Raw genomic sequence first — 24,287 nt, 5'->3', positions numbered from 1 at the left:
TCTCATATCGTGTAGGGCCTTAAAGGTCAACGCCAGTACCTTGAATTGGGCCCAGAAACTAATAGAGGATAGAAATAGAATAATCTTCCATAAATATTTGAATGAAACTGTGTTTTTTTTCTCTCCCCTTTTTCAACTCAGGCCTTCTTTCATACTAAAATATAGAGCCAACTTCATTCCAGCCACATATCTGCTGTTGGTTTTGCCAACAATTTTGGCATTAATGTATTGTTTTCTACAACTTTGCCAAAGGGTCAGATTTAATTTGTGCGCCTTGGCTACTGGCTATCTTGCTGCTGGGCATATTTTTTGGGAAAATGGGGGGAAAAAACCCCTCAGTGCAACCAGCCAGTGTTTGGCTCTTCCACAACTCCCTCCCTCCCTTTGCAACACTTTGAAACTCTGTCTCTTTGTCCTTTGTGCTTGCACTGGAGTATTCTCTGGCAAGACTGAGATGTCCTGCTACTCTGTATATTGTGTTTGAAATAATTTGTAGACCTTTTGTTAAAGCGTGGAGTGGCTGGATGCGCAGACTCAGGCATTTTATTCAGCAATGTTTCCAGTTTCATTGCCTTGCCTATTTCAGATGGGGGAGTCAATCAACTTGAGAAGGGACAGTGCTTTCAGCTGGAAATGGCCCTGCAATGCAGGAGTGAGTCACAAAGAAATGAACTAGGCAAGAAAGAAAGAGAGCAAAAACCCATCGTTTGCCACTAATGGAAGCAGCAGAGAGCTGAGCACAGAGAAAGGAGAAGACAAACAGTCCAAAGTAAATAACAGGTAAAAAATGATTGATAGGCAGGTTCAGGGATGCTGAAGAATCCTGCTAGCTGTCAGGCTAGAAGGAATTATTGTAAGCAGGCTGTTACAACTATCAGAATTGGGGGGGGGGGGGAGGAGAGTTAGATTGGTAGTAGCCACTGTGTAAGAATGCTTCAAAAAGTCTCCTTATCACAATTTCTCCCTGGATTTCAGAATGCTGAAGAGGGATGGGCATGAACTGGTACACAAACTAAAGTTTATGACGAATGTATGTGGTCTGTGAACTCACGTTCATGGCAGATCAACCAACACGAACTTTCGAGCTGTTTGTGGTGGTTTGTGAAATGAAACATTTCTAGAGAATCCAAACATTTTGGATCAGTTGGAATTCTTGGGTTGCTTTCAAGGGCAGCCACACATAGAGTACATTGCAGTAGTTTAGGATCAAGGATCAACAAGACCAGATAGACTTTTATCAGCACCAACCTTATTTTCCTTCAGTAACACTTCTATCTAATAAGTAAATCTGTTTAATGGATGTGAAAACAATCTGGCTGTGACATCTGTCTCTCCATTGATTGCCAGGGTTGATTGGGCTGACCTGGCTGGCCAGGCAGGCAGGTGTCACCTACCTCTTTCACCTCTCCATGTGCATCCCTTCCAAAACTGCACACCCAGTGGAAGAGGATGACTATCTCAGATAGGAGTATACCATGCTTTGTTCAAGGTTATACGACAGCTGCACTCTTCTGCTAGAACTTCCAAACAAGTGCATCCATTTAGTAGGCTCTTCTTAATGTGTACTAGTTAATACATAGAGCCAGTATAGTATAATGGATAAGAGTGGTGGAGTAGGATCTGGGATACCAAGTTCCAATACCTGCTATCAGGCCTGGACATATAATCCTGATCTTTGCCTCCACTGCTGAAATCTCCATTTCAAGGTCTTTGTCCCCTGGAGTTTGTGGCACAGTTCTAAATTCTCAAGTGCAGGACAGTTGCAATTGAAATCCACAGGGCATTTATCCCAGTATGTGTGTTTTAACCAGGGCTTTTTTTGTACTAAGAACTCCTTTGCCTATTAGGCCACATACCCCTGATGTAGCTCATCCTCCAAGAGCTTACAGGGCTTTTAGTAAAGGGCCTACTGTAAGCTCCAGGAGGATTGGCTACATCTGGGGGATATGGCCTAATATCCAAAGGAGTTCCTGCTACAAAAAACCCCCCTGCCTGCTATTGTATGCAGAGTGACTTCAGTCACTATTTAATATCCTAACCTACCCGTCATGATGATACAATTGAGGAAGAGGAAATTATTATGTCACTTTTACCTTCTTGAGAAGGGTGGAATAAAAATATTCTAAAATAATATTCTGACAGCATCTGATTTTAACAAAATCGAACCTGTTCTGAGTAACATATAAAGTATACCAGGGCATTCAATATGATACTAAAACCACAATAATTCTTTCTACCCATTTACTTAGCATAGAAGTTGAACTAGGGGCCTCTAATATCCCAGATTTCCTTAGAAAACTTTTCCAAGACTGGTGTTACTTTGGCTACATTCCAGCCCTCTAGTAAGAAAGCTGATTTTGCATATCTTGGTTTAAAAGATCAACGTTATATCTGCATTCTTCAAGAACTTTCCAATGAATGCCATCTAGTCCTACTGAGTTGTTAATTTGCCAGTTACCTGTAATGCCATGCATTGTTTTGTCTGTTTGACATAATTGTTCAGAAGCCCTCCACAAAAACAAATGCGTTGGGTTTGGTTATTTCTCTAACAACTTCTGCAGTGCAGACTGTGGCAAATAATCCCTTTATATTCTTTGAAGTCTCCCTGTCCTCTCTCAGTAATCCTTTAAATGGCAATGGTCCTACTGCCTCTTTAGTTGATTTTCTGCTTCTGGGACATTAAGACCATAAGAGAAGCCATGTTGGAAGAGGCCAATGGCCCATCCAGTCCAACACTCTGTGGCCAAAAAAACCCAGGTACCATCAGGAGGTCCATCAGTGAGGCCAGGATCCTAGAAGCCCTCCCACTGTGCCCCCCCACAAGCACCAAGAATACAGAGCATCATTTTACTGGTTAATTATATGGATGCATCTGGATCTGTGAACTTGTTCCTAAAGCTGATTCATGGCACTAAGGAATTATCAGGTCCATGGCAAACATCTAGGAAGTAAACCAGGCTGAGCTGGAAAGTAATGTAGCAGCCATGCTACAACCCAATAAAGAGGGATATCTCCAAGCAGAATGCCAGGTTGGAATGTTAGATCACCTGGAGGGAATCTCCTGTCCCTTCCCCTCCCCACAACAGACACCCTGTGAGGTAGGTGGGGCTAAGAGAGCTCTCCCAGAACTGCTCTTGAGAAGAACAGCCTTGAAAGAACTTGTGGCTGACCCAAGGTCACATCAGCAGGTGTACATGGAGGAGTGGGGAATCAAACCTGGTTCTCCCAGATAAGAGTCTGTGCACTTAACCACTACACCAAACTGGCTCTTCATATTCTCCAGTTTTCTGGGTTATACCTCTGAGTATGCCAGTCACAGTTGCTGGCGAAACATCAGGCGTCACAATGCCATGACCATGGCCACACAGCCCGGAAAATCTACAACAACCAGTGCACTCCAGCCGTGAAAGCCTTCAACAACATATTCTTCCGGACTCATACCTTCTGGCTTGAAACAAAGCATAGCTATCCCAATATTTAAAAGGAGCAATAAACAAGACCCGCACAATTCAGCTTGTTCAAGGCTTTTTATTTTTAGCAGGAACACACAGGAATGCAGTTCCAGCTGGCTTGGTGTCAGGGGTGTGGCCTAATATGCAAATAAGTTCCTGCTGGGATTTTTCTACCAAAAAAGCCCTGAACTTGTTGGATATTGCCTCCAAACTCTGCAATAAATTCCTACTGGGTAAACTGGAAGAATGAGAAGAGGCTAACCAGGCCATTTTCCCTGAACAAGCTGATTTCAGAAAGGGCCAATCTACCGTCAGCCATTCTCTATTATTGTACTGCCTCACTTTAAAAACACACAGCAACACTTGTTCATCATTTGACAATTGCACTCCACAACTTGGTACATTCTGTGTATTCATTTTGGAAAACTACTTTAATTTTCTGAGGTTAAAAGAAAGTAAAATTGTTACTGTGCTGTTGTTTGTACTTATATGATCCTTGTAGTTCTCCTGTATCCTATATAATTTGGCTCAATATTCCAAGTCATTACAAAATAAGTATGTTTTCTTGGGGTGGGAATATTTCTTCCCTAATTTCCCTTCTGTTAAATGGGAAACAACAGCTCTCTTGTGGAAGGGTCAGAGAAATGATGGAGTAATTCCTAAGTGTTGTATTGCAGGCCACTCTTCTGCTTTGCTTGTTCTTTGCAGGCTACCAAATTTTCTTTTCAGTGCCCCATGGGAGTCTACTTCAAAGGCACTCTTCGACGCTGATTCAGTCCATTCAAGCCAGATAAGACTGTAGAGCTGCATCAGCACTAACAAGGAGCTGAGCTGTGATTTAGCATTCATATAGATGTTTTCTCTTGGAAAAGGGCCTTTAGCATTTTCCTGTATTACTTTCTGTGTGAGTTTGGAGGCTAGCAGAATGTACACTATAGGCAGGATGTAGTTTAAAAAGTAATGAAGGGAATAAATTGCTGCTTCCCCCTGCCTTTGTGCAGCCAAAATACTAGGCAAAGGGTTAAAAATCACTAAGACCCAGAAAAGGTCTGGTTGGCGGTTGTGGTCTAAGTAGGTAAGGATCTGCTTCTCTGCTTCAAATGAGATTAACCTGATAATTGGCTACACTATGGTCTTTTATACAATACAGATCCCTACAGTCTTTATATTGGTCAGGGATGGCCAAGCTATGGCTCGGGAGTCATAAGCAGCTCTTTCAGCCATATTGTGTGCTCCCAGAGGCTGGGGCAGACCTAAATGCCAGCTTACTCTCATGTAAGCATGCTTAGCATCAGGACCTCAATTATCCTCTGAACACTGACCCATAGATAGGCAACTATTTCTACCATGTATGAAGTGGGGAAGGAGGGGGAAATAGGCAGGCTTGCAAGTTCTTCTCCTTCACCACAGAGGTTGCCCAGAGACCTAGAGTGGAGAAAGAAAGTGCAAGAGCTAAGAGAGCCACTGGAAGGAGGGGCGGAATTAAAAAGGGTGGTGCGGGGTTCTCCCTTAGTTTCATAGCTCTTGTAGGAGCTGTATTTACTAACCTTGGTGTCAAGGCAAAGAGAGAGGCATAATGATGCAAATGGTGGTCAGTGATTTATATGAAAAGTATTAACAGTTTTAATAAAGATGTGTGTGTAATATTTGTTCACATCTTCTGACTTTCAAACATCTGGCATTTATTCCATGTGGCTTTTATATTAAGGACATTTGGCCATCCCTGGTGTAGTTTCTTGTGCCTCGGCCTGTTGTCTGCTTGGATAGTGGGCTGCCTGCACCTGGCTCACATGCCTATAGCTTTCTTTTCCCCAGGAGCAGTGAATCAGTCCCAGCAATTGTGGTGTCCTTTTTCTTGGGCTCTTTCCAGAGCTGCAGAGGCATTCTAGGATGAACCTGTTAACCAATGCTCTCTCTGCAGGGACAAAAAAACTCATTCTTGCTATAAAGCATGAGAGAGAATTTGAAAATGTCCCTTTTGCAATGAAAAAGAATTAATTCAGACTGTGTGAGAACTTGGGGAGGGTTATTATTTTGAATCAAGAAAACTCACCTTGAGCCAATGATGACTGTAGCAAGGAAGACATAGCATAATTTACTGCTGTTACATGGTGTTTGGTTGAGGTGATTGGAAAGGTTCTATATCAGTTTCATCTGTCTTCCTTCTTAGTCTAAACTTCCCTTTGAATTCTTAAAAATGGACTGTCAAGCTTCACAGGACAAATGAAACCAACATATTTGTTTCCCAATACGTTAGTATTATCCAAACCATGGAACAAATAAGGGATTTTCATTTCACTTTGAATTAGTTTTAAAGTGAGTGCCTAGGTCTAATTAATTGACTTTTTGTCCTAGATTATATATAGCCACCTTTTGTGAGGACAAAATGGAGAAGAAAGGCACATGTATGCCATACTGAGCTCTAAATAGTGTAGGTTAAGAAAATAGTTAGGGTTAAGCAGCATAGAAGCTTTGTAAATAAATGGAATGAATTTCCTGTCAAGCATGGTGAAATTCCATTGATAATTGATTGTTTTAGGGTCCTGCCTAACCTGGTCTGTGAAGTATCATGGAGGATCCAACTTTGCTAGCTTGTTATTCTCCCCCCCCCCCCCCCCTTGCTTTATGGCTTATAATTAGAAATAGTGAGAACTGAAACCAAGTGATCAGCAGCTTCCCATACATTCCTGCAAGAGAGTACGGGCCATCTGGGGAAAGCAAGGATGTAGTCCTGATAACACTATGGGAATGTAGACATTTATGATAGTTTATGTGTGAATGCTACCCCGCAACCCCATCCCTTGGAATCCTTTTGAAGTAAGCCTTAAAAGTATTGTATCAATGTATTGGCAGCATTACTCTCAAGAGCCTGTTACACCAAAGTATCGGTCTATCAATAAACGTAGTCTTTGTATCAACTTCGACTTGTCATTGAACCCACATGCTTGACATTTCCTATGATAGACAAGCAATTCCTTACAGCTGCAGGTGATGTAAAATTTCTCTCTTTGCATAGCACACAAGTGCAATACCTACTTTTGGCAGAATGTATTTCTTTACAGAGTATTTCAGTTTTCAGTCAGAGTTTCTGCTAATGTTCTTTTCCTGCTTATAAGCCTTATGATTCTATATCAGCTTAATGGCTGAAGCACACATTAGCATATTAAAATGAGGAGAGGAGACCAGAATAAAAGAATCTTACCAAAGGGATTTAACAGAGTTTTCCTTCCTGCCCAAAATTATTTAAGCTTCCCACCTCCAGGTGACAGTTTTAATTACAAAATGCATTGTATAAATCATAGACAATGGCAAACTGCTTTCTGTGTAAATGCTGGAAATGCTTTAAATATTCACAGTGCAGGTTTGATACTCAGGAGAATTAATCAAACTGTCAGGCCTTAGACCAGGAACTGCTAGGAACACAAACCAGTGTGCTATCGTTACTTAGCAACCATAACTGAAGAGGTTAAGGTAGAACTTGCATTTGCTTTCGCATGTGTGAGGGGGAAATTTCCCCTTCCATTATTCAATTTGTGTGTTTCATTTCCTGAGAGATAATGTCTTTTGTATGTGTTAATGCCCCTGTGTTTGTAGCTTACAGAACAACTTTCCTCCAGGCCCATTTGAACGTAGTGTGGAATTTGAAAGCTTTGGGGTATGGTACAACCAGAGCTGCTCTTAACCCAGAACTGAAGAAAGGTTTTGATCATGCGGTAGGACACAGTCTTACTTTTTATGTACAGTCGAATCATACTGACTAAATATGATCAGTGGCATTGGGTATCACATTTAGAGTTTCAAATTTGGCTTGAGGACACCTGGTTCAAATCTCTGGTCAACCATGAAGATCACTATAGAATGTCTGATAACCAAACCTGTTTTACAAGGTGGTTGTGAAGGTAAAGTGAAAAATAGATATATTTCTCCTTATTATTCCAAGTTACATTTAGAGTTACGGAGGAAAAATGGGATCTGTTTATTTATATTAAACATGTATATACTTGCCTTAGGGTTACCAGGCCCTTTCTGGTCACAAGCGGCAGACAGAGAGTAGGGTTGCCAGATCTAGGTTGGGAAACTCCTAGAACTTTGGGGATGGAGCCTGGGGAGGACAGAGGTATAATGCCATAGACTCCACCCTCCAAAGCATCCATTTTCTCTAGGGGATCTCATCTGTATGGTCTGGAGATGAGATGTAATTTGGAGGGATTCCCCAGGAGGCTAGCATCCTTAGCCTGTCTGTATCTTGATCATCTTAGGACCCAAGGTGGGGAGTAACCATATAAAACAATGTAAATACAATCTGATAAACAACAAATATATTTTAAAAATTAAAAAGCAATCTGAAAATAGTTTATCCCTCCCAGTAGGCATGTTGGAGATACTGAAAAGATCTGAGCACAGATTATATCCTATGTATCCCAATGTAGGATGATCCCCCTCTGAGTAACCAAGAGACAACTTTGTGAGTTGAGGGACCTATTCTGATTTTTAAAAGACAAGGTCCAGACCACCATCTGGGGGCAGCAGCATGCTGATCCAGAAGTGAGCCGGCACAAACAGAAGTGCCTTGGGATTGCCAGGCGGTGTGTGGCCCGCTGCTGGGACAGGGGTGGGCGGTGTGCGCCTCGGAGGAGAGTCCACAGTGCTCAAGCACTTGAACCACCATGATTCTGGCACTCCCCAGCCATTCAGATGGCCAGGAAGGAGCCTCAGAAGTGCTCCTGCAATTTGCTACCACTTTTGAGGCATGACTGGGACGCCTAAGGATGGGGTGAGTGTGGGAGCAGGATGGCAGGCAAATGTGCCCATTTGGTAGGGTTGCTAAGTCCCCTCCGCTCTCTGGCGGGGGAACCTCCCCCAACGTCAATGGTGTGATGATGTCACTCTATTGTACCATAGAGTTTCCCCTCCCAAGGGCTAGAGCATTGGGGAAAACCATAGAGTTTTCCCAGAAACGCCTAGGGTGGCTGCTGCACACTGCACACCAGCACGATGATGTCAGTTCTGGGTGATATCATTGTGCTGATGACATCGGGGGAGGTTCCCCCTGCTGGCCCAATGTGGGCTGGAGGCTTTGGAATCTCCCAGGTGGGGGAACCCCCACCCGGACAAGAGGCTTGGCAGCCCTACCGTTTGGGCGCATTTTTTTTTATCTGCCCAGGTTCCATCCCTATGTTGGCTTAAAATGCTGGTCTGGATTCAGCCAAAGACATGCAAATGGGTTGCTGAAGTGAGGAGGGGAAAGAAGGTAAAGTCACCCCTCTTTGCCTCTTATGTCAGTGGAAAGAAAAGTACATGAATTGCACTGAAAGTCCTAGATTCAACCCATGAAATCTTCATTTAAAGAAATCTAGACAGCAGGGCTAATGAAAGAGACCCTGGAGATCCACTGCAAGCTGGAATAGACAATATTGAACTGGACAGACTAGTGGTTTGGTTAGGACAGCTTCATATATTTCTATGTTCCCTTGCCCAGTTTCAATATACAAGACTGGATCTTTAAGATCGATCCTGCATGGGACAGAAGTACAATTCTCTGCTCCAATTTTTTTCCTTTGTTCAGGTTGTTCAAGAGGGACCACAGCAGAATATCTTATTTGACCATAACTACCTTTCCTAGTCTTAGAATGACTTCAGCTTCTTTGAGATTTCAAATTATGCCTTCAACAATTCTAGAAGGTTGCTATGCACAAATACTGATTGCTGCCCATTTTTGTGGAGCCATAGTCCCCAAAGACCTCTGATGATTTTTTTAAAAAGAGACATGCAAATAGGTTGCTGCAGTGAGGAAGAGGATGAAGGTAAAGTCACCCCTCTCTGCCTCTTGCATCAAATGAAAGAAAAGAACATTCTGTTCTGCCTTTTGTATACAGAGCCCAGAAACACATTCATTGGAGAAATTTTAAAAGGCCTAGTTTTTTACCCTGTGGTAGAAAAACTATCCCTCCTTCTTTCCAATGTGGATTCATATTTCTCTTATAGAGTCACACAGTTCACCCTGGCAGCTAACAAAAACTGGGCTTAAGCTATGCTAAATGGTTGAGACTCCTTTGTCAGTACACGAAGAAGGTGCTAATCTGTTCTAATGAACTTTTACTTGTGTTTAGCTTTATAGCTTTGTTGTTGCTGTTCTTCGACCATGTTTTACTTGTATGTTTTATCAGCTTGTGATGGCCTTTGGCCACATAAACACATTTTACTTGGTTCATATATTTCTATGTTGCTGGTAGAAGAGACATAAGGGGGGCTCTTTTACGGCTTCCACCTGCTCAGTGCAGCTACTCATATTCTGAAAATATGCACAAGGGATGGTTTTGAATTTCTTATCTTTGTTGTTTTAACATGAGTATTTTCATTACATGTTTGCTTGTCCCTTGTTCACCTGTGATTGAATACAAGACATCATTTTCTAATGAATTGGAAGCTGGGTTGGTGGTACCCAGAAATGCTGGCCGAGAGGTGAGCTGCTTCATCATAGTCCACACTAAAAAGTAAAAGCTTATTACTATTAATAATAGTTTAACCCATAACCTATTGTCTTGCATTTTCATTTAACATAGCGACCTTATCATGCAATCCTATGCAGAGTTACTCTAGTCTAAACACATGGATTTCAGTGGACTTAGTCTGGAGTAACTCTGCATAGGATTTCACCATCCATACATTAAAATTGATTTTATCTTTGCACTTGTAAATGGCATTTTAATGCTAAAGAAGAGACACTGCCTTTTCCAACTCTGTAAATGCTGAAGGTTTTGTTCCTGGCTTATACTGTAGAGCAGTGATTCTCTATTCTGAAATTTGGATCGATAGGCCTTGAAATTTTGCAAGTATTCTCTTAATGTTATGCCTGATTGTAGTCTGTAGTGACAGAGGCCCTGATCATACACTGACTTGCTATGAGAACAGAAGAAGGCTTGTTTTGAAACAAGAAGGACACCAGGCAGGCACCTGTTTTCAACTAATTAAGTTGATGTTTTTGGGCTGCATATATTTCAGTGATATTTGGCTAATCACTTATTTCTGGATATCCATTTTATAGCTTTGAAATTTTGTAACTAGAAAGAAAGTACATCACATTTGTTGCATAGTGCTTAGAATAATTATAACATGTGTTGATGTTTAAATATATCATGTTTATTAATTTGAAAAATCATAATGTGCAATAGAATTGCCTTTAAGCTTCATGGTGATGCTGCTCTAGTTGTTTCAATTAAGGAATGGCTAGCCATTTTTGGCCAAAAAAAGCAGAGTATAAGTGTGTGTGTGTGTGTGTTGTACTATATAAAATTTGCATTCCTTTTTTTTTGTGACCAAAGGAAATAAAGCAATCCTAGATTACTTTAAATGTATAAGCCTGAGGGTAATGAATGTTCCTCATTTAATTTATCTTTTTTATATTCATTTATAACTTGTCAACAGGTTCAGTTTTCTGCTTTTTGATGTTGGCTTTATATATTCATTTGTATTGCATATGCGTCTTGTAATATTTATATGGTATTTATATGTAAAATGTTCATCACTCATACCTATAATATAGGTATAATGCTGATTTATTGACTTACAAATAATGTTGAAAGATGCATACATTTTATGGAGAAAATTCAATGTAGGGAAATAGAAAGTGGCATGAAAATAAAGAATCTCAGGCTTGATTTGCACAAGGGAGAAGTGAAATCAAAAACAGACTTTTGGAGTCAAAACAGTGTGAATGAGAAATTTAAAACTATCTCTACTTGAGGCAAATAAGCTTGTATGTGTCCCAACCACCAGGTCATCCATTAAGCTTTCTATGGGCTGAACAACAGCTTCTCCAATAAGCTGAAAGTTCAAGTGTCAGTAAGTCTTTAACTTTCCACAGTAACATTGGAAGGAGAGAGTAGGCCAGTATGTGAAGCTCTTCTGCACCCCAAAATGTATATGACTTCTCTTTGATATTATTTATTTGATTCATTCTTCCAAACAAATACAGTACGCCTGCTGGGAGAGACTGTTTGACCTCTCTTGGCTCCATTTACAACATCATCTGCTGAAAGATTTTCCTTTGGCAATGGGTTAAAAATAATAGTGGCTCTGAAAATTTGATGAAAGCTGGAGGGGAAGTATTACTTTGACATTGCTGGCTATTGCACAAACAAGGATGAGGTCCCTGAACTTATAAAATAATCATGTCCAAATGACTCAAAATTTCCTGTTGTCTTCCTGGTTTGTTTAAACAAGGAGTCTATTTCAGTCTGCTTAAAACAACTAAGAAATGGGTATGTCAAACCTCTGACAAGTCCAAGTAAAGGATATGAAGCCCTAGCAACAGGGTTGTCAACTCTAGGTTGGAAAATTCCTGGAGGTTTTTGGGAGGGTGGAACCTGGGAAGCTGAGGTTTGAGGAGAAGACTCTCAGTAGGGTATAATGTCACAGAGTCCATCCTCCAAGGGCAACTTACCTCTGTGATCTGAAGATCAGTTATAAGCTGAGAGATTCCCCAGGCCCCATCTAGAAGTTGGTAACCATACCTAGAAAATACAGTGAAAAAATTCAGATTTTTTTTCAGTTTTTCCTGTGAAAAAACTAGGAAATTTGGAGCATTGAAATAAACTCCTATGAAATATCTAAAGTGTTGTTGCATAGATGTGAATAATTCTGGCAACAATTAATATGCTATTATCTAGCATGTTATAGCATACTGTTGCCAAACTTATAATAAATTATTAACATGTTCAGTGTTTTCAATGTTATAAATTTTAATATCCAAATATGCTGGTAGTATGACTTATTGTGACTACAGAAGACTGTTCCTGCCAAATAATACATTCTGTCTCTTTACTGCAATTCTTTTTCAAATTTTAGCTTTTACCTTTTTTGGTATCTCCCAGGTGGCAAAAAATAAAATACATGGGCTAAGGTAGCATAACATGCATCAGTTTGTATCTCACTTTCACAAGTCCTGGTTATAGTTGCAATTTTGCATGTAGAAAGCCAAGCACAGTTCTCTTTTAAAGGCCATTAATATGCCAGTTAGTACAACTTTTTACAATAAGTTATCAGTTATTTTTAGATGAGTAAAATAAGTTTTAAGTTTGATAGTGATGCATATTACACAAATTTCATCCCCCTCCTTCCCTAAATTTCTAGTTTTTCAAAACAAATGTTTTTCTCCCATGGATTTAAAAATTTTCTCTAGTGTAGCTATAGGGTAGAAAAGTGTACGAGGCCTTGCTTTTCATTCATTTCTTAACTGTTGTACCAATTCCTTTTCAGCCAAGGCCAAGAGATTGGTCAAATAGCCACTGAGTAGCTACATGACCACAAAATCTTGTTAAATGGTCCATATAGTCAGGAACACTTTTATGAAAGTACAATCAACATTTTGTTGCATATTGAACTACCATAGTCATTCATTTGCTGGATCTTCCTGGGTGGGAATATCCAGAAGGTGAACAATGATTTTTTGTAATAGTCAACAGTGTGTAAATCTAGTCTCAGTAGCATTCTGCCTTTCTAATACGTCATTGCATCAACTGAACCCTTGCAACTGAACCATTGCTCTTCCTTCAGGTCATGTCCTGTAGTTGTATGCACCTTTGACCAGCAATGATAGGAAACTTGAAACAAACATATGTAAGTCATAATAATTGCTGTAAAGGCTTCTGCATGGAGAAATCTGAATTATTATCAAATGCTTGGGTGGGCAGAGATCATACTGTCTTGGCACAGGGGTCAAAGTGATCCCATATTGCAAAAAAAAAGTAATGGAAACCTGATAGCTCTCTCAATCATGGCACTAGCTACTAAGAAAAAAAATCAGGCCTCAAGAATAACTTTCTTCAGCAATGCAGAATGATGAAGAGTAGAATTCAAATTTGGGGTCAAAAATACCCCTCACTGAAAACATCAAAACCCCACAGCATTTTTTTAAAGCATAAGACACAGTAGTGAATCTGCAAAACTATTTTTAAGAAAGCAGTGATTTTAACTGTTACAATACTGAAATTCAGGCCTCAGATTCAGCAGGAGCTCACAGGAGCACAGCTTGTGAACCTTTCTGAGGGTTCCCCTCCTCCGCCCCCATCTAACTTGTCCATTGAATAGTAAGTGTAGCTGCATAACAATCCCTGGATTAGGAGAGTGGGCGAGCAGCCAGCCACCAAGGGTTTTGCCACACCCCCAGCAGCCCTCATTAACCCCTGGAGAAGCCCACACCAACCTTTCTCCACTTCTTATGTGATTTTGGGTGGTGGGTGGCTTGCTGGCTTTTTGACTGGGAGGGGGGTGCCCCAGGAGAGCCCCAGGCAAGCGAGGCCTGCTTGGGCTAGCTGGATCTCTAGCCAGCCCAAGCAGGCCTCGCTCGTCAGAGCCTCTCCTTTCTTGCATTGGTATTTGGGTTGCTTTTGGTTTGGGGGTGGCGGCATATGCTAATGAGTTATGCTAATGAACACCACCTATTTTTCTAAAAAAAATGACCCCTGCTGAAACTTAACGCAATAATAGTGCAATGTGGAAAGCAGGTAATCTGGTAAATCTGTGTAATCTGGTAAAGTTCTGTACAAAGTTTTGTGTTACTGACTACAGAAGTCAATAACATTTGGCAGTCAGTATAATTCATTGTCAGAGGGAAGGTGGCACACTATATCCAGATCTTGTCAGATCTCAGAAGCTAAGCAAAGTCAGCCCTTGTTAGTACTCTTATAGGAAACCTCCAATGATGACTGCAGAGGAAGGCAATAGCAAACCACCTCTCCTTCTCAGTTGTCTTGAAAACACCTTGCTGGGGTCACCATAAATTGGCTCTGACTTGATGACACTTTACACATAGACACAGGACTTTATTTGTAGAAAAGCCCAGCAGGAATTCATTTGCATATTAGGCCACACCCCCTGTCACCAAGCTGGCTAAAACTGCGTTCCTGTGCGTTCCTGCTTTATTTAAAAAAAAAAAAAAAGCCCTGCACAGAAAATCTGTTGTTTATTGTTACCACTTTGCTGAACAGTTTATGGGGTTTCCAATGGGTTCCATAATAAATTAATGGTCAGTCCAGAGGCTAGAGTTGCTGACCTGGAGAAGGTGAGGGAAGAAGAAGAGGAGGAGGAGATTGAATTTATATTCTGTCCTTCACTTGGAGTCTAAGAGCAGTTTACAATCTCCTTCCCCTCCCCACAACAAACACCCTGAGAGGTAGGTGGGGCTGAGAGAGCTCTTTTGAGAACTGCATGAAAGAACAGCTCTAAGAGAATTTGTGACTGACCCAAGGTCACACCAATGTTGGGATAAAAGACCCTCTGAGCCCCCTGGCCAGAGCCCAGTGATGGACAGGAGCTGAATCTCAGTCAAAGCAGGCACAGTGTTTATTATTATTGTAATAATAGGAACAGCCTCCAGTAGTCCAGTGAGAAAGACTGATCAGCTTCCCCTTCTTGGGGACATATTTTTATACAGTTTCAAGTGCATGCATTTCATTATGATTGGTTACAGTTTTTCCACAGTGCAGATAACATATTGCACATGCTCATATGCTCTGGGTCATGAATTCACCCTAAATGGTCATTTTCCTGTGTCTGACCTGTAGGTCCCTTCTTTCTTTTGACCTACTTAGGCCAGCTTGACCTTTTATTTGTTGGCCTTACTATATGTGATCTCTTCAGATGCTGTGGTTTTTCAACAGTCTCACTTTGTGCTAGTCTAGAAGACAAAGAACAGGAAACATCTGCCCCCTTTCTGTCCGCATAGGGATGCCTGTTGCCTAAGCTCTAACCTTTGCCCTGTTCTTGTTTAGCTGCATCTTGCATCAGCTAACTATTTCTGTGCAAAGTCTTGTCTACGACTATCATTTTAAGACAAATGGATTCAACCTTCTCCCTCACCAGCAACTGCATGTGGAGAAGTGGGGAATCATGCCCAGTTGTCCCAGATTAGAGTCCACGCTCTTAACCACTACACCAAACTGGCTCTCCCTCTCAAGAGGATGAGAGAATTGTATATGGACAAGACCTTCAAGGACCTACTAGAACAATTCTGTTCTGATAGCTCTTCTGCAGTTGTAGGAATTGAGGGTTTTGTGGTTGGAAGGCATCAGGCTTATGAGGAAGGACACGATCCCTTAGAAGGGCCCCTTCCTCAGATGGCAGACCAGCATCCTCTCATACCAAGTACACCCCTCTGGAGCTGAGAAATGGGTGATTCAGTTATTAGGATAGGTGTTTTATATGTGACCGACATTTTGACCACATGTGACTTGCCTGTCTGATGCAAAAGCTGGGGACGTCACATGCTGTTTATATGGGTTGATAGACTGTGCTAGAGAGGAATCAAAGGTTGTAGTATGTGTTGGCACCAATTGGCCAACTGTAAAGAATTCCAGGAGGATCTTCACAAATTGGGTGAGTGGGCAACAGTGTGACAAATGAAGTTCAATGTACCTGACACATATAAACCTGACAAAAGACATTAAGACTCAGTAAGTGCTGAAGGTGAAATAAGAGATTTAAAATTCAGTTTTCTTCCAGGCCATCCCCCAGGCTAGACTCCACAACTATATTAAATACAAACTTTTTAAAATATATATTTATTTAATGGTAAATAGCAGTAAGCGGTATAAGCAATTTATTTACTTATAACTAGGGCAACAGAAAAAATTGCAAATTTTCAACACTTTTTAAATAAAATTGTGATAAGGGAAAAATGCAAATATAAAAATTTATTGGAAGCTATTTTTAATCACCCTCCTAAAGCTTATAAGGCAAAATATGATCTGATATTATCTCTACTGAAATGACGTGATCATAATAGTATAAGTTTCAGTTCTGGATCTCCTCTTTCTATGGAAATTGATGCTGGTGAACAGTTTTTTTTTAAAAGATATTCTAACAGAGAAATATTATTTGTAGCAAACATATTTTGTCGCATTGCTTTCTAACCTTAAAGAGATATAGCATGGATCAAAAGATGCAAAATAATGCTTGTTGTTGCCTACATATAACTTTTTACTTTAAAAAGCTTTCTCCTGCTTTTTTACTTGCAAAGTTTTTGACCAAGTCCTCAAAACAAAATTTCTTTGGTGTAACAAATCTGCTCCTATACTTAGCAGAGACAAAGCATCCAGCCTGTCTTGTCACATAGCTGCCCCTGCTGCCCCCTTCCTTGTTGCTAGTAGCCATAACAGAAGGAATGACTGAGAAAAATATTTGCCCCCCCAGTCAGAATGTTGGATGAAAACCAGGCCGCTTTATTAAACATAACTTGAACGAGCAGGAATGGCAAGAGGTCTAGGCCTAACAGGACAAGCCCTGGGGTCAAACCCAGGACCCCGCCTTGTCCTGGGAGGGCGAGCCACCCTGCCCCCAGCACAAGCCCAATATCATCTGGCTGGTGCTGAGCAGCCAGGCCCAAACTCCACCTCCACTTAGGCCAGCATCCAACCCACTGGAAGGATCCACCCCGGTAAGGCTTTGTCGTGATCTGCACTCCTCGCATTGAGCCATAAAGCCCATCTGCAGTTCGTACAGACCACCAGCACCAACTGGTGCAGAGCCATAGGTGCTCCCCTAAAATACTGTAGCCAATACCTCATCCTGCCAAGCGACCAACTAACACTCCTCCCCAAACTCTACTCTAACCAGCAGTACAAGGTAGGCGAAAAACAAATTTGCTTAAGCCAATCCAGTGAAAATGAAAAAAATCCTACCTGGCCCCTAATAAGGCGACTGGCAAAACCTGTACTGCAAGGGCGGGCGGGCCAAGAGCCGAAAAGAACTGCGTTGCTTGGGGCGGGGCGGGGGCTTTATAGCCCCGACGCCACGCCCCTTAAGCTCCCATATGTCAGGGAGCCAAGTCATCCTCCCTCCTCCTGGGAAGGCAAAAACCGGCCCCCAGCCTGAAGCGGTGATGCCGCTCGGCTGGGAGGGGGCCGACTTCTTCAAAATGCCCTGCTTCCCTTGGTGACCTAAGCACATGCTTATTTTGCTTAATGGTTAACTGCAGTACACCCTACTGAGGTCCCTCCCTTCCCCAAAACCTGCCCCCAGACTCAACTCTCAAATCTCCCTGAATGTCCTAACCTGGAGTTGACAACCCTACTACCATTGGGCATTTGGCGATCTTACACCTCTTGCATCCATAATAAGATCCCTCTGTGTACCATGTCATATTCCCCATCATGATGTGATCCAAGTCAATCTGTGATTATATAGTGAGGATATAATTTCTGTCCTGGCCTGGTGTAACTTGATCCATGGGGTCACAAAGAGTCGGACTCAACTGTGCAACTGAACAACAACAATGATTTCTAGCCTGTCAGTTTGCTAGAAATTTCTAGCCTGTTAGTTTCCTGGAGGTTTTTTGCCATCTTCTGGCGATGGGTCAGGGGCCACTGGGGGTGGGGTGGGGAGGTATTTGTGAATTTCCTGCATTGTACTGGGGGTTGGACTTGATGACCCTGAATGTTCCAACTCTATGATAGTTGAAACTGGATATGTATTTTTCTGGCTTGAATACAAAATAAGGGGGGGGGGGTCACTGTCCGATAGCCAATATTTTTGCTGGCTTCAGCTTACTCTTTAAAAACTAGTGGGTGAAACTTTTTTTTACAGCATGACAATAAATATTATCAACTGCTGATGTCTGAAAGCTTCAAAGCAAACTGGGCTGCCCCCCTCCCCCCGCAATAGCAGGCAGGGTAATTGCCATATTCCTGTTGGCAATCATTCTTCTGGACTGAAAATAAAGTGATAGTTATTTAATTTTATTAAAGTTCTAATTAAAGTTTTAAATAAATTGATCTTCTTGCAGTGTCACAGTGATTTACAACTGCCACTCCCTCCTCTAAGAATGTTGTGCTGGGACTTCTCCAATAACATCAACGAATGGGAAACAACCAAGGAAGGAAGGAAGGAAACAGTTGGGGGAGGAAGGGAGAGGTAGAAAGAAAGTAACATTAACTTTAAATGCATTCTCCAAGTTGCCAGCTGGCTTGTCTTGGAGAAGTCATTTAAAGAGAGAAATGCCTTCTCCAAGACAGCCAACAGGGCAGTGGGGGCTTTGAGAGCCCACAATATGTGTGAAAGAGCCACTTGTGGCTCCCAGGCTGCAGTTTGGCCACTTCCCTGGTGTAATGGCCACTTACCTTCCCCTGGCAACCTTTTACAATAGTGTGTCCAAGATGGTGGAGGTCTATGTGGTACAGAGGACCATGGTCAGCATCCAAAGTTATAAAGTATTTATTACAAAGGAAATGTTTATAAACTTACTTTTAGCTCAGCACCAAACTGAGCAAGGGATACAAAAGAAATAGTGTCTGGTTTCACCAGCTTTCCTGCCAAGTCATCAGGGGAATGCGACTCCAGTATGAGGGTTTTCAGGAAGGGCTATAGCCAATGCCTCAGACCACAGGAGGAGAGCAGTTCAAGTCACATCCGTCCCCCTCTCCTGTCATGGATTCTTGTGCCAATTCAGACAGGACTCTCTCTTCCTTTCTGATGCGATGCTGGCCTCAACAGAAACTTGTGTAGTTCCTCTTTGGCTTGATTGTAAGCCCCCTTTTAATCACTTTCATCCATGGCTTCCTCCCCCGAACCAACCACCACATCCCTGTCAGCCTTTCAGGTTGGGATCAGCTGTGCTTGGTGTCTGCTCACAGCTGTAATTGAGGTTCTGCTGACTGACTCCAGGCTGGGGGGCAGCCTCTCAGCATCTCTTCTCCCTTGCATGTGAGGCCTGTTCTCTTGGGGTGCCTTTGGATCCTGTAGGTGCTTGAGAGAACCTCTAATGTTGTCAGTCTGGGCTCTGGGATCCACCATGACCTGCCCAAGTCACTAGGTGGACCAGTCTGGCCACAGCCCTCTCTCACAGGAAGAGCTCACTTAAACCATAAGGAGGCCCCTAGGCAGTCAAAATCTCAGAAGCACCCTCACAGATTATTTCAGAGTTGGAGTGGCCACCCTGCTGCAGCCTGCAGTCTGCAGGCATCTTCTCAAATGCCCCTGTGGGGGAGAGGCAGAGAGAGACAGACTTGGCAATGACGCCAACATCAACCGGACCAGGCAGATTGAGCAAAGAGCAGCTCAGTTGCTGGCTGCACACGCAGGCTGGGAGGGCTGCAAGCAGGGGGGAAACTGGAGGAGAAAGCTTCCCAGGGCCCCTAAAGGTGTGGGGGGCCATAAGCTAGTGCCTACTTGGCCTAATTGTTAATCTGACCCTGCTGTCTTGCCCCTTCCATGATCCCACTTAGAGTACAAATGTGTGAGAAATGGGGGTCTTGAGGGTCTGGCTGAGGTCATGGGGAGTCTGCAGCCAAGGACTAAAGTATCAGCTCCAGACAAATAGGTAAAATGCAAATCCTCTGTCTCTTTCTGTACACATGCCCTATCAGATGTTAAAATAGGAACTTTAGTTTAGGAGTTCTAGAACTCTACAGAGTTTACATTACTTTGAAGCTTGCTCCAATTCTTGAGGCAAGCACATGGTCAATGGCTGCCTTCCCACAGGAGAAGTCTGCACGCAATCTTGGATGCAGCACCCATGGCAAAGAGACCTTCCTCCTGTGGCAAGGAGTTTCTATCATACCTGTTTCTCTGCCCACTGACAACCAGGTCAAAGAGGCATTTCCTTTCTGAAGACTATCTAGGATTTTATCCCTCCAAATAGCTACTTTGTGATAGAAGGGGGAGATCTCTCCTGCTAGATCTAAGCATCTGAATGAAGGGTGCTGAGGTACAAATGGAAAGCCATTGACGGACTTCATCCTTCCCAGCCTGTTATCTACCCAAAGGGGGAAAAAACCCTCTTAAAATACAAAGTGGAGGTTTTACTAATCTCAAACTATACCAGAAGGGGGGGGGGTGTTGGGAGAAGCATTTCTTCACAGAGGGCAACCAAGATGATAAAGATGTTGGGGCATCTTTCCTAGCATGAAAGGCTCAAGAGTTTGGAACTTTTCAATCTAGAAAAAGAAACTATGGATAAGGGAAGATGTGATAGAGGTTTATAGAATTATGGGGTAGTGAAAGAGAGTTTTTCTCCCTCTCCTGTAATACTAGAACTCAGGGGAACCCAATGTGGTTGCTGGGAAACAGGTTTAGGACAGACAAAAGCAAATAATTCTTTTCTCAGAGAGTAATTTAACTGTGGAACACACTGCTGTTGGAAATAGTGATGTCCACAATCTGTGGGTCACCACTGCTATATAGCCAAACATCCATTAAGATCTGTTGTACTGGAATGGGAAGAACTGCTCTTGAATCTTCCAACATCTTAATGCAATTGACAAAACAACTCTACAAAAGCAATTTCTACCTTATAAAGTGAGGGGCCTTCTTACATATGATTACTCTAATCATAATACACAGATATGATTACTCTAATCATAATACACAGCAAACTTCAGATGAGATGCAAGCAGGGTGGGAATTGGGAATCTATCCAAATGGAAAGAGGACCCTCAAATAAATGATTTTTTTGTTCTGTGTTTTTGCATGCTTCCTTGCTCATCCAAACAGAGTGCATGAAGGAAGGGAACTTTTGATAGATGAGACAGCCAATTTGAGATTGCAGAGCATAGCAGATGATGGAGCTGAATAATGATGAAGCAGCCATGTTTCCATTAACAGCCAAGTTACAATACTATGACAGCATCTGTAAGTCTCCTGCCAATAGCTCATCAAGACGGCATTCCTCAAATCAACTTGTGTTGTTCTAATCTCTAGGCACCATTTCCATAAAGGATCACCAGCTGTCAGTCTCTTTCCTTGTGTAGTACACCAGTTGCCATATTAATCCTGCTTCAAGTCTACACTATTATATTGCCACTTTCTTTTCAAAGAAGCCCTAAGCATGTGGGGTACAACATGGAAGAGATATATCTCCATGCTGCGTTAGATGCACTTGTACATGTGGTAAACTAATAGAACCCTCTTTTCAAAGGGAGGAAAGGGGTTTAGAATAATCAGAACCTACTTGGTTAGGCCTGGCCTTGGTGACCCAGACTAGCATGGTCTCATTAAATCTTGGAAGCTAAGCAAGGTTGGCCCTGATCAGTACTTAGATGGGAAACCACCAAGGAAGTCCAGGGTTGCTATACAGAGGCAGGCAATGGCAAACCACCCCTGAATGTCCCTTGTCATGAAAACCCTACAGGGTTGCCATAAATGGTTGTAACTTGATGGTACTTTCCACCACTCGTTTAGACAGACACAGGAAGGGGGAAATCCAGTTATTTTCTTCGTGTGGTCTAGAATACTAATTGCAACTGTGCCTGGATTGACAATATTTTTCAGGTGTAGCTCCTATATCTTTAAAGACAGCCTGCCAAGCCCTTCTACCTCAGCAACAGGTGCATCTTTAAAAGAAAAATCATAGCAGCACCATGCTGAAAAAAAGCTTCACCTGCTAAATTTCCATTGCAGTTAAAAATGCAGAAGCTCTGCCGGGATAACACTGCAGCTTTCCCCTAATACAGTTCAAGATGGATGAGGCATCCTTCCCATTCTGCACTTAGCAACGCAAGCTGTCATGAGCCCTCCCTATTGCATAAACATCCTACCACAGAAGCAGAGCAGTAATTTGCTCCTCCCTGCTTTGGCTCATGGGAAATCAAAAGTTCTAGCCAAGGGTGAAAGCATGCATCATGCAAGGCCCTGCCATTCTGAATCTTCAAACAGGAGAGACGTGAAGCATGATAACATCTAGCTTTGCCCTGCTTCATCTTCTGATAAGTTAAGAGGTCTGTGCAGGCTATGAAGACAACAGTTCTTCCCTTATTGTGGCCCCACCTCTGCTCAACTTGCATTCAGAGATATGTTCTCTCTCCAAAGATGGGTGTTCCACTTAGCCATTGCTGCATCTGCCCTCCCTGAAAATCTATCTGATTTCTTCTTCTTCTTCTTCTTCTTCTTCTTCTTCTTCTTCTTCTTCTTCTTCTTCTTCTTCTTCTTCTTCTTCTTCTTCTTCTTCTTCTTCTTCTTCTTCTTCTTCTTCTTCTTCTTCTTCTTCTTCTTCTTCTTCTTCTTCTTCTTCTTCTTCTTCTTCTTCTTCTTCAATTTATGCTAACAGAATGCAAACAGCTGATTTCTCTTTCTCTACCCTCCACTTCAAACTAATACACCAAGAACTTCCATCTGGTCAGGCTCTTCTTTGGCTTGTTATGCAATGTAAAAGAGGAGGCATAAGAAAAGAAACAGCTCACTGATGGCAGTTCCAACAGCCATGCCTCCTCCCCTATTCATGAGAATTCCACAATACAGGGAAACTAGAAGGTAAAGTCCTGCAGAGAAAAGACCCACAGTAATAGGAAACGGGGGGGGGGGGCAAAACTCACTGGACACTCCCCTCTCAGTAGCATTGGCCCCACAGGAGCATGAGGATAGCTTCCCATCTCTCCCAGGCAACCCAGTAAAGCAGATGAGCTACTAGAGCAAGTTGGGCAGTTGCTGACCATGAGGATGGAGGTCAGTGTCATCAGAGAGCTTGGCAAGAAGGGAAAGAGGAGGAGTGTGGTAGGAATAGGAAAGGACAGAGGAGAAGGAGCAAGATGACCTGCCACTTCCCTGGCAGGGCTGCATGGATGCAAGTATTAAAGAGGAAAGAAAAAACAGAGCATTAGACAACTTGAAGAAGGATAGCAGTGAAGCAACTCAAGAGATAGAACATTAGTTAGAAGCCATACTTGACAGATGGCAAGTCCCTCGGGAGTTAAGAGTAGGAAAGACTGTAAACAGGTTTCTCTGTGCAGTAACAGAAAACCCTCCAGTAAGGGAAGAACATTCATATTAATTAAACTTACCTAATAGGAAATTGAAGCTTACCTCTGTAGCAACTTACCTGCACCTCAGTGAGATGTATCACAGAGCCATATAGAGAATAAATGTTATTATTCAGGTGTCTTTGGGTGTTCAACCATTTTAAACTTCTCCCTCATCTCGTTGGTTCTAAAGTGGTTAAATCATCAACTAACTAATGAATTATCAACTTGACCAGGCTGAAGTGATACATTTTAATTCATTCTGCCTGACACACTAACTAGGCAACATTTCCACTGCTTTGTGGGATGCCCAGAGGCCTACATATGTCATAGCTTGATTTCTCTCTGGGAAGAGAAATCACCTCGTATTTGTCATGGAACGTTATAATTTTTAATATTTTTTTCTTCAGCATAATTATTATTTACACTTTCTATATATCTGCTAATTTTCCACAGAGGACTTCTGCTGTTACTTTGTACCACATCTCTCACCAAGCATGGGCAAGCTCAAGAGCTCTTTTTTGGCAGTCAGAGCTTTTATTTTATTCCATGCTGTGGGGTTGTTCATGCTTGTAATTCATAACCTCCAGTGAAAGGTGTCAAGTTTTATGGTTGACACTTTGGAGTGTTCTGTTTTCCGGCTTTATAGTTTACTCTTGTCATATATCTGCTTCTCGCCCAATGGGTCTTAAATAATGCATGTATTTAGATTTATAATCTGATTTATTCAAGCCATTTACAGTATTACTAAGCATGGCTCAGATCCCTCTCTTGACATTCACTATCTAACTTAACATAAAGCACACACTTGACACAACCACAAGAGGTTTCCTCGTTCTCACTAAAAACCATCCCATCTACTTCATCACCCCGAATGTCCCATTCTCTGTTGCTGTTTTTAAAAAAAGAATCTGTATTCCCAAATTTCTACACTACTCCAGTCCTTTGCAACCACAATCACCCCTAATTCTACTTAATTTACCCAATTTTGATCACTTTAGTCTGCCAGGATCCCATTCACAATATGTATGTTAGTACTACTGTCAATATGTATGTATACAACTGCTGTGTCAACCAACTCAGGGCAACTCCAGCAAAGGGGCTTTCA

This window comes from Heteronotia binoei, chromosome 12 (assembly GCF_032191835.1).
Source record: "Heteronotia binoei isolate CCM8104 ecotype False Entrance Well chromosome 12, APGP_CSIRO_Hbin_v1, whole genome shotgun sequence".
NCBI lineage: Eukaryota > Metazoa > Chordata > Lepidosauria > Squamata > Gekkonidae > Heteronotia > Heteronotia binoei.
Note: the sequence above shows the minus strand (reverse complement) of the source record.